Source organism: Lemur catta, unplaced genomic scaffold, assembly GCF_020740605.2.
Source record: "Lemur catta isolate mLemCat1 unplaced genomic scaffold, mLemCat1.pri scaffold_133_ctg1, whole genome shotgun sequence".
Taxonomy (NCBI): Eukaryota; Metazoa; Chordata; class Mammalia; order Primates; family Lemuridae; genus Lemur; species Lemur catta.
This window is the reverse complement of record NW_025423759.1, coordinates 36,189-49,856: the sequence shown is the minus strand read 5'-3', so window position 1 is coordinate 49,856 and position 13,668 is coordinate 36,189. Positions and strand designations below refer to the sequence as shown.

At 52.2% G+C, this 13,668-nt stretch overlaps 2 non-coding genes and 3 pseudogenes across 2 annotated transcripts; all 5 read right to left on the bottom strand.

The window, feature by feature from the left end:
• Positions 1–3,474: 3,474 nt before the first annotated feature.
• On the bottom strand, positions 3,475–3,606 carry LOC123629337 (annotated as a pseudogene).
• Positions 3,607–4,807: 1,201 nt separating this feature from the next.
• On the bottom strand, positions 4,808–4,926 carry LOC123629302. Its single transcript, XR_006731995.1, has one exon. It is a non-coding gene; the product is annotated as a 5S ribosomal RNA (ribosomal RNA).
• Positions 4,927–8,396: 3,470 nt separating this feature from the next.
• LOC123629336 lies at positions 8,397–8,528 on the bottom strand (annotated as a pseudogene).
• Positions 8,529–9,731: 1,203 nt separating this feature from the next.
• Positions 9,732–9,850, bottom strand: LOC123629301. Its single transcript, XR_006731994.1, has one exon. It is a non-coding gene; the product is annotated as a 5S ribosomal RNA (ribosomal RNA).
• Positions 9,851–13,320: 3,470 nt separating this feature from the next.
• On the bottom strand, positions 13,321–13,452 carry LOC123629335 (annotated as a pseudogene).
• Between the last annotated feature and the right edge of the window lie 216 nt (positions 13,453–13,668).

The following is a 13,668-nucleotide window of genomic DNA, read 5'->3' as shown; positions in this document are numbered from 1 at the left end:
GGCGGCGGCCGGCCCCGGACGCCTCAAGAGGCCGAGCTGCTGCGACGTGGCCCTCCGGGCCCAGCGCCCCGACCCCCACCCCCGACACCCCCGCGCCGTCCTGCAGCCCCGTAGCCTTCAAAGCCTTGCTCGGCAGCTGCTACACAGCACAGAAGCAACACTTTGCCGCAGACACATATACAAATCACAGCAAAAATCAAAGACTCAATAGGACATCTCTTCAAAGCACGGAGGACACAAACGGGAGGACAACGTGTGACTTGTCAGATTCTACAGACGGCAGGAGCCCACATGAAGGCTCAGGGAAATATTCCAAAGGAGTGGGACATGGCTCCGAGCTCCCCGGACATGAGCAGACTGGCTTCGGCTGACAGCAGCTCTTAGATTGTCACAGTGGAGCCAGGAAAGTAGAAAGTTCCTTCCTCGCCTTTCCTGCTTGGCGCAGTAGCAAGTAGTCCACGGTGATACGGTGAATGGATACGATTATTGTGTGGCATCACGCAAAGAGCGAATGCTGTGGGTGTCTTTGAGAACTGGGAATTTGGGTGTGAGAGAAAGAGGTGAAATCGATAAAGTATAGAGTAAAAAGCCTCTAATTTCTCAGTTTCCATTTGGATTCTCAGTGTAAGCTCAATGTATTTTTCTTTAGTTTTTTAATCTAATTCTATTTTATTGTTTAGTTTTTAGTTGTTTCCCATGGAAAGTGCTGAGAAATAGGTGCAAACTCAACAGCAGTGCATTTCACCAGCATCTAGGTCGTGGTCTCCACAAACCATTGTTATTAAACGGTCCTAAGACTTACTGGAGACATAGGCTGACTTCAAGTCTGGGGCGGGAAATGGACGCTTCTTATGCTGGGAAGCGTGGATGCTATGACATCCAACAGGACGAGGGTCACGTCAAAAGACACAGGAACCAGAATGAGTAGACTCCCGTTTGCCAAACACAGGACAGTCTGATCACCAGTAAGTATAATAATTGCAAGATATCGAAACACATTAAATATGCTTAAATCCACGATTACACCCCTCACAGCGGCAAAACTGACTCGGGTCACTGTGGACAGCGGTAGGAAACAAAGGGAAATGGTGACAGCCGGGGCCGCCCCCAACTAGTTGGGATGTGTGGACACTCTTTCAAAAGACATCTCAACCCATCACCATGTATGCACTGTATTTGCACTGGATTCAAAGAAACTGAAGTGAGTGTATGTGTCTCAGGGAAACGCAGACATCGAGTACTTGCTGTTATCTCTAATACGGTTAAATGTTTAGATGGAATAATGTGGCTGTGATTACACTGAAAAAGGAAAGAAAGCCTCCACCTTTGATAGAAACATATTGACCCTTTATCGATGGAGGGATATTACTAAGGGGATCATGAACTTAAGGTAGGAGGGGTATAAAAGAAACAAGATCTGGCTGGCCAAGGGTTGGTGATTTCTTGAGTCAGGGTAGTGAGTATGTATTCTACTATTCTGTCTGTTTTTGTTTCTATTTCAAATTTCCCATAATAAAAAAGTGTCAAAAGATACCACGAAGAGGGTAAAAAACAAGCCGCAAACAGGACAAGGCATCTGTAGCGCATATACTTGGCAAGATATTACTATTACAGAATATCTATGTGTAATATGCTTCATACGCATTTGGCACTGTATCCTCACTATTAATCAGGGAAATAGGAAATAAACATTGAAGCAAGGTGTAGTTTCAAACTCACCAGATTGAGGAAACTTAAAAAACCGATCGCTGTGTTGGCTGGGAGGAAAACTCTTACCCACACCCTGCTGATACGGGAGGTGAAGTGATAGAACCATTTGGAAAACAATGTAGCATAAATGGATATGAATCCACACTGGCGTCATTCAGGAGCAAGCGTATTCTCTGAGGAGCACGTACCAGAGAGAAGATAGGGCACGTGTGACCAGGAATCGTCTAGGGTAATACTCACGGGAGCCCTGTGTACACGGACCTAGTCAAAGATCGGATAAAGATATTTCGATTGCTTCGTGCAGTGCCATTCTATAGCAGTGCTGATGAACTGCAGCTTCCTGTGTCAGCAAGGAGTATTCCCCAAACAGAAGGTTTCCCCTGGCACACAAGTTACCCAGAATGCATCCACAATGGTTCCACATGTATTATATAAACTGTGAAAATAACAAACTACCTCAATGAGACAGTCCTATAACAGAGAGCAAAAACTTTAAAAGGAAAAGCAAGCAAAATGCTGACAGTCGAGATGGGATTTGTTGGGGAGAAGTGTTTCTTTGGTTGCATGCCTTCAGGAAAAGATACACAGCGGCTTGCGACCTATGAATAAACTCCCAGTTTTATAAGGTGAGTGGTAGAGTTTTGGTACAGTTAACTCGATTTAATCTAATAATAATAATAATAATTATTATTATTATTATTATTATTATTCTTCAACATGTCCATTTCCCTAATTAAAAGAAAAGGAGAAAGAAACAGATTGTAAGTTTCTAGTTATAAACCCTGTTTAAATTTGATTATTTATTAATTTGGGGGAAATGATTAGTTTGGGGGCTCTGTGTCCATCTATCGAGGAATACAGTATAGCCTCTCCATCGATTTGGGCCATCATTTATGTTTGTTACTAAGTTTTCCATCTAAGTTGGCACGTTTTTCCCGTAGGTGCTGTGTAGATTCTCTGTGACTTTGACTGTGATCCTTTTTAAAAATTGCATTCATTATTGTGTATTTGCTAGGAAATAAGAAATATCGAAACTATCGATTGAACGTTGATTTCATGTAGAGCTGTCTTGCGGGACTCACCTAGGCTTTCTACAGGTCTCCCATGCCTAGGGGCAAACAGTGTATTTTGAGAACCGTAGGAGGTGAGGACAATGAACGAGGTGATTTTTCCTTTCCCACCTATTATTAGTGTTTTCCCTTGTTTTAGTGTGTATTTTAGAGCGTCTGTTGCAGTATTGACCAGAAGAATCTCATTATCAACACCCTGGTCTTGCTCGTGACTTTCCAAAGAATGTTTTTACTTCTGAATCCTTAAGACTATTTTCTAAGGATTTAGACTTTTGAAAAGAGTTTCCAGATGTCTTCTCTTCTGGATTCTTAAATTATTTTATCGTGAACGAATGGCCAACTGTTCAGATTCTATTCTTCTGCATATATGGATAGGATCAAATTTCTCCTCTCATAGGGTAACGTGGTCGTCTACTTGGACAACCTTAGAATTTGTCCTGAATTCAGAGCCGGTCCGTCAGAAGTTCCGGAGGCCCGGACCTGCGGCAGGTGTCTGAGGGGCGACAGCCTCGGGGACTGAGCCTCCACATGTCAAACCTGACCCTCTCTCCAGGGGCCACGGGACAGGGTCCGGGCCGGCCGGGGGCGGGAGCCGGGGCGGGCGCGGAGGGCGGAGGGGCCCCGGGCCACCCCACCCCACCCCACCCCCGTTTCCAGCCCAGGGGGGTGGGACAGAAAAAGAGGCACAGCAAAAAGCCTAGGGCACCCGGTATTCCCAGGCGGTCTCCCATGCAAGTACTAACCGGGCCCGACCCTGCTTAGCTCCCGAGATCAGAGGGAATCGGGCGGGCGGGCGCGTTGCGTTCGGGGTGGTATGGCCACAGAGGCCGGCGGCCGCCCCCGGACGCCTCAAGAGGCCGAGCTGCTGCTACGCGTCCCTCCCTGCCCAGTCGGGTCCCTCCCGCCGCCCTGGCCCTTCGCTAGCCCACCTGCCCCTATGGGGGGGCGGGCGCAGGCGGAGCCTGACGGGTCTCGCGCGCACCCCCCTGCCCCACCCGAACCGCGGAGGCACCGCCGTCGCACATCCCAAGGAGCAGACCCACGGGCACGCGCGCAGGGACAGACTTCCACGCGTGGGGGCGGAGGGCCAGAGCCCGAGAGTGCGCGCGAGAGGGCCCTCCGCCGCCTCGCGCCAGGGCACGGCGGGGAGGGGCTTGCGGGCAGGGCCAGGACAAGGAGGCAGGGCCGTGGCTGCCGCTGGTCCTTCACCCGGAGGTCCTGAAGACGTGCAGTGTCCCCCCCACCGCGCCACCCCACCCCCGTCTGGGGAGGACCGTTCTGCCCCGATTCCCGTCAGGGCCTGCGTGTGGCAGCAGGCCCCGCGCGGGGGCGGGGCCGGGGGCGGGGGGCGGGGGGGCCAGAGCCGGCTATCCTGTTGCACCGTGGGGTGGGGTTTGGGGTGGGTTGCCACGGGTCGGGGGGCCGGTGGGTCGTTTGGGTTTGGGTGGGAGTGCTCCGCGTGTGTCCTCTCTGCCCGGGTGGCCGGCGACTTGCCCTGTGCGGTGCGCCGGTGTGTCTCTCGGGAGCCCCGGCGGCGGCGAGGAGCCCGCCCGGCGTGAGGCCCGGGCCCGAGGCCCGGGTGTGCGGCGGAGAGGAAGTCCACGGTGGGCTGGGGGTCCGGGGGCCCAGGGCACGGTTTGCCGCCGTGGGCTGTCCCGCGCCGGGTGCAGGGGATGTCCCGGAGTGCGGGGCGGGGCCGGAGAAGAGACCCAGCGGCACTTAGGGATCCCGCCGCCCGGCCCGGCCCCGTGTGGGGCCCAGGGCTGGGGCTCGGCTGCCGGCCGAACGGAAGGGCTGGGACGCTCTGCTGCTGCCGCTGCCGCCGCCGCCGCCGCCGCCGCCGCCGCCGCCGCCTGGCGGTGCTGCTGCAGCGGGGGAGAGGGGAGGAAGGCCCGGGCGGGGGCAGCGGGCCGCGCCGGGGGGCCGGGGGCCGAGCGCGAAAGGGGGGGCGGGCGCGGAGCGCGGGGGGCCCCCCACCCCCCCCCGACCCCCCACGGGCCGGCGGGCGGGACAAAAGAAGAGGCAAAAGCCTACAGCACCCGGTATTCCCAGGCGGTCTCCCATCCAAGTACTAACCAGGCCCGACCCTGCTTAGCTTCCGAGATCAGACGAGATCGGGCGCGTTCAGGGTGGTATGGCCGTAGACGGCGGCGGCCGGCCCCGGACGCCTCAAGAGGCCGAGCTGCTGCGACGTGGCCCTCCGGGCCCAGCGCCCCGACCCCCACCCCCGACACCCCCGCGCCGTCCTGCAGCCCCGTAGCCTTCAAAGCCTTGCTCGGCAGCTGCTACACAGCACAGAAGCAACACTTTGCCGCAGACACATATACAAATCACAGCAAAAATCAAAGACTCAATAGGACATCTCTTCAAAGCACGGAGGACACAAACGGGAGGACAACGTGTGACTTGTCAGATTCTACAGACGGCAGGAGCCCACATGAAGGCTCAGGGAAATATTCCAAAGGAGTGGGACATGGCTCCGAGCTCCCCGGACATGAGCAGACTGGCTTCGGCTGACAGCAGCTCTTAGATTGTCACAGTGGAGCCAGGAAAGTAGAAAGTTCCTTCCTCGCCTTTCCTGCTTGGCGCAGTAGCAAGTAGTCCACGGTGATACGGTGAATGGATACGATTATTGTGTGGCATCACGCAAAGAGCGAATGCTGTGGGTGTCTTTGAGAACTGGGAATTTGGGTGTGAGAGAAAGAGGTGAAATCGATAAAGTATAGAGTAAAAAGCCTCTAATTTCTCAGTTTCCATTTGGATTCTCAGTGTAAGCTCAATGTATTTTTCTTTAGTTTTTTAATCTAATTCTATTTTATTGTTTAGTTTTTAGTTGTTTCCCATGGAAAGTGCTGAGAAATAGGTGCAAACTCAACAGCAGTGCATTTCACCAGCATCTAGGTCGTGGTCTCCACAAACCATTGTTATTAAACGGTCCTAAGACTTACTGGAGACATAGGCTGACTTCAAGTCTGGGGCGGGAAATGGACGCTTCTTATGCTGGGAAGCGTGGATGCTATGACATCCAACAGGACGAGGGTCACGTCAAAAGACACAGGAACCAGAATGAGTAGACTCCCGTTTGCCAAACACAGGACAGTCTGATCACCAGTAAGTATAATAATTGCAAGATATCGAAACACATTAAATATGCTTAAATCCACGATTACACCCCTCACAGCGGCAAAACTGACTCGGGTCACTGTGGACAGCGGTAGGAAACAAAGGGAAATGGTGACAGCCGGGGCCGCCCCCAACTAGTTGGGATGTGTGGACACTCTTTCAAAAGACATCTCAACCCATCACCATGTATGCACTGTATTTGCACTGGATTCAAAGAAACTGAAGTGAGTGTATGTGTCTCAGGGAAACGCAGACATCGAGTACTTGCTGTTATCTCTAATACGGTTAAATGTTTAGATGGAATAATGTGGCTGTGATTACACTGAAAAAGGAAAGAAAGCCTCCACCTTTGATAGAAACATATTGACCCTTTATCGATGGAGGGATATTACTAAGGGGATCATGAACTTAAGGTAGGAGGGGTATAAAAGAAACAAGATCTGGCTGGCCAAGGGTTGGTGATTTCTTGAGTCAGGGTAGTGAGTATGTATTCTACTATTCTGTCTGTTTTTGTTTCTATTTCAAATTTCCCATAATAAAAAGTGTCAAAAGATACCACGAAGAGGGTAAAAAACAAGCCGCAAACAGGACAAGGCATCTGTAGCGCATATACTTGGCAAGATATTACTATTACAGAATATCTATGTGTAATATGCTTCATACGCATTTGGCACTGTATCCTCACTATTAATCAGGGAAATAGGAAATAAACATTGAAGCAAGGTGTAGTTTCAAACTCACCAGATTGAGGAAACTTAAAAAACCGATCGCTGTGTTGGCTGGGAGGAAAACTCTTACCCACACCCTGCTGATACGGGAGGTGAAGTGATAGAACCATTTGGAAAACAATGTAGCATAAATGGATATGAATCCACACTGGCGTCATTCAGGAGCAAGCGTATTCTCTGAGGAGCACGTACCAGAGAGAAGATAGGGCACGTGTGACCAGGAATCGTCTAGGGTAATACTCACGGGAGCCCTGTGTACACGGACCTAGTCAAAGATCGGATAAAGATATTTCGATTGCTTCGTGCAGTGCCATTCTATAGCAGTGCTGATGAACTGCAGCTTCCTGTGTCAGCAAGGAGTATTCCCCAAACAGAAGGTTTCCCCTGGCACACAAGTTACCCAGAATGCATCCACAATGGTTCCACATGTATTATATAAACTGTGAAAATAACAAACTACCTCAATGAGACAGTCCTATAACAGAGAGCAAAAACTTTAAAAGGAAAAGCAAGCAAAATGCTGACAGTCGAGATGGGATTTGTTGGGGAGAAGTGTTTCTTTGGTTGCATGCCTTCAGGAAAAGATACACAGCGGCTTGCGACCTATGAATAAACTCCCAGTTTTATAAGGTGAGTGGTAGAGTTTTGGTACAGTTAACTCGATTTAATCTAATAATAATAATAATTATTATTATTATTATTATTATTATTCTTCAACATGTCCATTTCCCTAATTAAAAGAAAAGGAGAAAGAAACAGATTGTAAGTTTCTAGTTATAAACCCTGTTTAAATTTGATTATTTATTAATTTGGGGGAAATGATTAGTTTGGGGGCTCTGTGTCCATCTATCGAGGAATACAGTATAGCCTCTCCATCGATTTGGGCCATCATTTATGTTTGTTACTAAGTTTTCCATCTAAGTTGGCACGTTTTTCCCGTAGGTGCTGTGTAGATTCTCTGTGACTTTGACTGTGATCCTTTTTAAAAATTGCATTCATTATTGTGTATTTGCTAGGAAATAAGAAATATCGAAACTATCGATTGAACGTTGATTTCATGTAGAGCTGTCTTGCGGGACTCACCTAGGCTTTCTACAGGTCTCCCATGCCTAGGGGCAAACAGTGTATTTTGAGAACCGTAGGAGGTGAGGACAATGAACGAGGTGATTTTTCCTTTCCCACCTATTATTAGTGTTTTCCCTTGTTTTAGTGTGTATTTTAGAGCGTCTGTTGCAGTATTGACCAGAAGAATCTCATTATCAACACCCTGGTCTTGCTCGTGACTTTCCAAAGAATGTTTTTACTTCTGAATCCTTAAGACTATTTTCTAAGGATTTAGACTTTTGAAAAGAGTTTCCAGATGTCTTCTCTTCTGGATTCTTAAATTATTTTATCGTGAACGAATGGCCAACTGTTCAGATTCTATTCTTCTGCATATATGGATAGGATCAAATTTCTCCTCTCATAGGGTAACGTGGTCGTCTACTTGGACAACCTTAGAATTTGTCCTGAATTCAGAGCCGGTCCGTCAGAAGTTCCGGAGGCCCGGACCTGCGGCAGGTGTCTGAGGGGCGACAGCCTCGGGGACTGAGCCTCCACATGTCAAACCTGACCCTCTCTCCAGGGGCCACGGGACAGGGTCCGGGCCGGCCGGGGGCGGGAGCCGGGGCGGGCGCGGAGGGCGGAGGGGCCCCGGGCCACCCCACCCCACCCCCCCCCCGTTTCCAGCCCAGGGGGGTGGGACAGAAAAAGAGGCACAGCAAAAAGCCTAGGGCACCCGGTATTCCCAGGCGGTCTCCCATGCAAGTACTAACCGGGCCCGACCCTGCTTAGCTCCCGAGATCAGAGGGAATCGGGCGGGCGGGCGCGTTGCGTTCGGGGTGGTATGGCCACAGAGGCCGGCGGCCGCCCCCGGACGCCTCAAGAGGCCGAGCTGCTGCTACGCGTCCCTCCCTGCCCAGTCGGGTCCCTCCCGCCGCCCTGGCCCTTCGCTAGCCCACCTGCCCCTATGGGGGGGGCGGGCGCAGGCGGAGCCTGACGGGTCTCGCGCGCACCCCCCTGCCCCACCCGAACCGCGGAGGCACCGCCGTCGCACATCCCAAGGAGCAGACCCACGGGCACGCGCGCAGGGACAGACTTCCACGCGTGGGGGCGGAGGGCCAGAGCCCGAGAGTGCGCGCGAGAGGGCCCTCCGCCGCCTCGCGCCAGGGCACGGCGGGGAGGGGCTTGCGGGCAGGGCCAGGACAAGGAGGCAGGGCCGTGGCTGCCGCTGGTCCTTCACCCGGAGGTCCTGAAGACGTGCAGTGTCCCCCCCACCGCGCCACCCCACCCCCGTCTGGGGAGGACCGTTCTGCCCCGATTCCCGTCAGGGCCTGCGTGTGGCAGCAGGCCCCGCGCGGGGGCGGGGCCGGGGGCGGGGGGCGGGGGGGCCAGAGCCGGCTATCCTGTTGCACCGTGGGGTGGGGTTTGGGGTGGGTTGCCACGGGTCGGGGGGCCGGTGGGTCGTTTGGGTTTGGGTGGGAGTGCTCCGCGTGTGTCCTCTCTGCCCGGGTGGCCGGCGACTTGCCCTGTGCGGTGCGCCGGTGTGTCTCTCGGGAGCCCCGGCGGCGGCGAGGAGCCCGCCCGGCGTGAGGCCCGGGCCCGAGGCCCGGGTGTGCGGCGGAGAGGAAGTCCACGGTGGGCTGGGGGTCCGGGGGCCCAGGGCACGGTTTGCCGCCGTGGGCTGTCCCGCGCCGGGTGCAGGGGATGTCCCGGAGTGCGGGGCGGGGCCGGAGAAGAGACCCAGCGGCACTTAGGGATCCCGCCGCCCGGCCCGGCCCCGTGTGGGGCCCAGGGCTGGGGCTTGGCTGCCGGCCGAACGGAAGGGCTGGGACGCTCTGCTGCTGCCGCTGCCGCCGCCGCCGCCGCCGCCGCCGCCGCCGCCGCCTGGCGGTGCTGCTGCAGCGGGGGAGAGGGGAGGAAGGCCCGGGCGGGGGGCAGCGGGCCGCGCCGGGGGGCCGGGGGCCGAGCGCGAAAGGGGGGGCGGGCGCGGAGCGCGGGGGGCCCCCCACCCCCCCCAGACCCCCCACGGGCCGGCGGGCGGGACAAAAGAAGAGGCAAAAGCCTACAGCACCCGGTATTCCCAGGCGGTCTCCCATCCAAGTACTAACCAGGCCCGACCCTGCTTAGCTTCCGAGATCAGACGAGATCGGGCGCGTTCAGGGTGGTATGGCCGTAGACGGCGGCGGCCGGCCCCGGACGCCTCAAGAGGCCGAGCTGCTGCGACGTGGCCCTCCGGGCCCAGCGCCCCGACCCCCACCCCCGACACCCCCGCGCCGTCCTGCAGCCCCGTAGCCTTCAAAGCCTTGCTCGGCAGCTGCTACACAGCACAGAAGCAACACTTTGCCGCAGACACATATACAAATCACAGCAAAAATCAAAGACTCAATAGGACATCTCTTCAAAGCACGGAGGACACAAACGGGAGGACAACGTGTGACTTGTCAGATTCTACAGACGGCAGGAGCCCACATGAAGGCTCAGGGAAATATTCCAAAGGAGTGGGACATGGCTCCGAGCTCCCCGGACATGAGCAGACTGGCTTCGGCTGACAGCAGCTCTTAGATTGTCACAGTGGAGCCAGGAAAGTAGAAAGTTCCTTCCTCGCCTTTCCTGCTTGGCGCAGTAGCAAGTAGTCCACGGTGATACGGTGAATGGATACGATTATTGTGTGGCATCACGCAAAGAGCGAATGCTGTGGGTGTCTTTGAGAACTGGGAATTTGGGTGTGAGAGAAAGAGGTGAAATCGATAAAGTATAGAGTAAAAAGCCTCTAATTTCTCAGTTTCCATTTGGATTCTCAGTGTAAGCTCAATGTATTTTTCTTTAGTTTTTTAATCTAATTCTATTTTATTGTTTAGTTTTTAGTTGTTTCCCATGGAAAGTGCTGAGAAATAGGTGCAAACTCAACAGCAGTGCATTTCACCAGCATCTAGGTCGTGGTCTCCACAAACCATTGTTATTAAACGGTCCTAAGACTTACTGGAGACATAGGCTGACTTCAAGTCTGGGGCGGGAAATGGACGCTTCTTATGCTGGGAAGCGTGGATGCTATGACATCCAACAGGACGAGGGTCACGTCAAAAGACACAGGAACCAGAATGAGTAGACTCCCGTTTGCCAAACACAGGACAGTCTGATCACCAGTAAGTATAATAATTGCAAGATATCGAAACACATTAAATATGCTTAAATCCACGATTACACCCCTCACAGCGGCAAAACTGACTCGGGTCACTGTGGACAGCGGTAGGAAACAAAGGGAAATGGTGACAGCCGGGGCCGCCCCCAACTAGTTGGGATGTGTGGACACTCTTTCAAAAGACATCTCAACCCATCACCATGTATGCACTGTATTTGCACTGGATTCAAAGAAACTGAAGTGAGTGTATGTGTCTCAGGGAAACGCAGACATCGAGTACTTGCTGTTATCTCTAATACGGTTAAATGTTTAGATGGAATAATGTGGCTGTGATTACACTGAAAAAGGAAAGAAAGCCTCCACCTTTGATAGAAACATATTGACCCTTTATCGATGGAGGGATATTACTAAGGGGATCATGAACTTAAGGTAGGAGGGGTATAAAAGAAACAAGATCTGGCTGGCCAAGGGTTGGTGATTTCTTGAGTCAGGGTAGTGAGTATGTATTCTACTATTCTGTCTGTTTTTGTTTCTATTTCAAATTTCCCATAATAAAAAGTGTCAAAAGATACCACGAAGAGGGTAAAAAACAAGCCGCAAACAGGACAAGGCATCTGTAGCGCATATACTTGGCAAGATATTACTATTACAGAATATCTATGTGTAATATGCTTCATACGCATTTGGCACTGTATCCTCACTATTAATCAGGGAAATAGGAAATAAACATTGAAGCAAGGTGTAGTTTCAAACTCACCAGATTGAGGAAACTTAAAAAACCGATCGCTGTGTTGGCTGGGAGGAAAACTCTTACCCACACCCTGCTGATACGGGAGGTGAAGTGATAGAACCATTTGGAAAACAATGTAGCATAAATGGATATGAATCCACACTGGCGTCATTCAGGAGCAAGCGTATTCTCTGAGGAGCACGTACCAGAGAGAAGATAGGGCACGTGTGACCAGGAATCGTCTAGGGTAATACTCACGGGAGCCCTGTGTACACGGACCTAGTCAAAGATCGGATAAAGATATTTCGATTGCTTCGTGCAGTGCCATTCTATAGCAGTGCTGATGAACTGCAGCTTCCTGTGTCAGCAAGGAGTATTCCCCAAACAGAAGGTTTCCCCTGGCACACAAGTTACCCAGAATGCATCCACAATGGTTCCACATGTATTATATAAACTGTGAAAATAACAAACTACCTCAATGAGACAGTCCTATAACAGAGAGCAAAAACTTTAAAAGGAAAAGCAAGCAAAATGCTGACAGTCGAGATGGGATTTGTTGGGGAGAAGTGTTTCTTTGGTTGCATGCCTTCAGGAAAAGATACACAGCGGCTTGCGACCTATGAATAAACTCCCAGTTTTATAAGGTGAGTGGTAGAGTTTTGGTACAGTTAACTCGATTTAATCTAATAATAATAATAATTATTATTATTATTATTATTATTATTCTTCAACATGTCCATTTCCCTAATTAAAAGAAAAGGAGAAAGAAACAGATTGTAAGTTTCTAGTTATAAACCCTGTTTAAATTTGATTATTTATTAATTTGGGGGAAATGATTAGTTTGGGGGCTCTGTGTCCATCTATCGAGGAATACAGTATAGCCTCTCCATCGATTTGGGCCATCATTTATGTTTGTTACTAAGTTTTCCATCTAAGTTGGCACGTTTTTCCCGTAGGTGCTGTGTAGATTCTCTGTGACTTTGACTGTGATCCTTTTTAAAAATTGCATTCATTATTGTGTATTTGCTAGGAAATAAGAAATATCGAAACTATCGATTGAACGTTGATTTCATGTAGAGCTGTCTTGCGGGACTCACCTAGGCTTTCTACAGGTCTCCCATGCCTAGGGGCAAACAGTGTATTTTGAGAACCGTAGGAGGTGAGGACAATGAACGAGGTGATTTTTCCTTTCCCACCTATTATTAGTGTTTTCCCTTGTTTTAGTGTGTATTTTAGAGCGTCTGTTGCAGTATTGACCAGAAGAATCTCATTATCAACACCCTGGTCTTGCTCGTGACTTTCCAAAGAATGTTTTTACTTCTGAATCCTTAAGACTATTTTCTAAGGATTTAGACTTTTGAAAAGAGTTTCCAGATGTCTTCTCTTCTGGATTCTTAAATTATTTTATCGTGAACGAATGGCCAACTGTTCAGATTCTATTCTTCTGCATATATGGATAGGATCAAATTTCTCCTCTCATAGGGTAACGTGGTCGTCTACTTGGACAACCTTAGAATTTGTCCTGAATTCAGAGCCGGTCCGTCAGAAGTTCCGGAGGCCCGGACCTGCGGCAGGTGTCTGAGGGGCGACAGCCTCGGGGACTGAGCCTCCACATGTCAAACCTGACCCTCTCTCCAGGGGCCACGGGACAGGGTCCGGGCCGGCCGGGGGCGGGAGCCGGGGCGGGCGCGGAGGGCGGAGGGGCCCCGGGCCACCCCACCCCACCCCACCCCCGTTTCCAGCCCAGGGGGGTGGGACAGAAAAAGAGGCACAGCAAAAAGCCTAGGGCACCCGGTATTCCCAGGCGGTCTCCCATGCAAGTACTAACCGGGCCCGACCCTGCTTAGCTCCCGAGATCAGAGGGAATCGGGCGGGCGGGCGCGTTGCGTTCGGGGTGGTATGGCCACAGAGGCCGGCGGCCGCCCCCGGACGCCTCAAGAGGCCGAGCTGCTGCTACGCGTCCCTCCCTGCCCAGTCGGGTCCCTCCCGCCGCCCTGGCCCTTCGCTAGCCCACCTGCCCCTATGGGGGGGGCGGGCGCAGGCGGAGCCTGACGGGTCTCGCGCGCACCCCCCTGCCCCACCCGAACCGCGGACGCACCGCCGTCGCACATCCCAAGGAGCAGACCC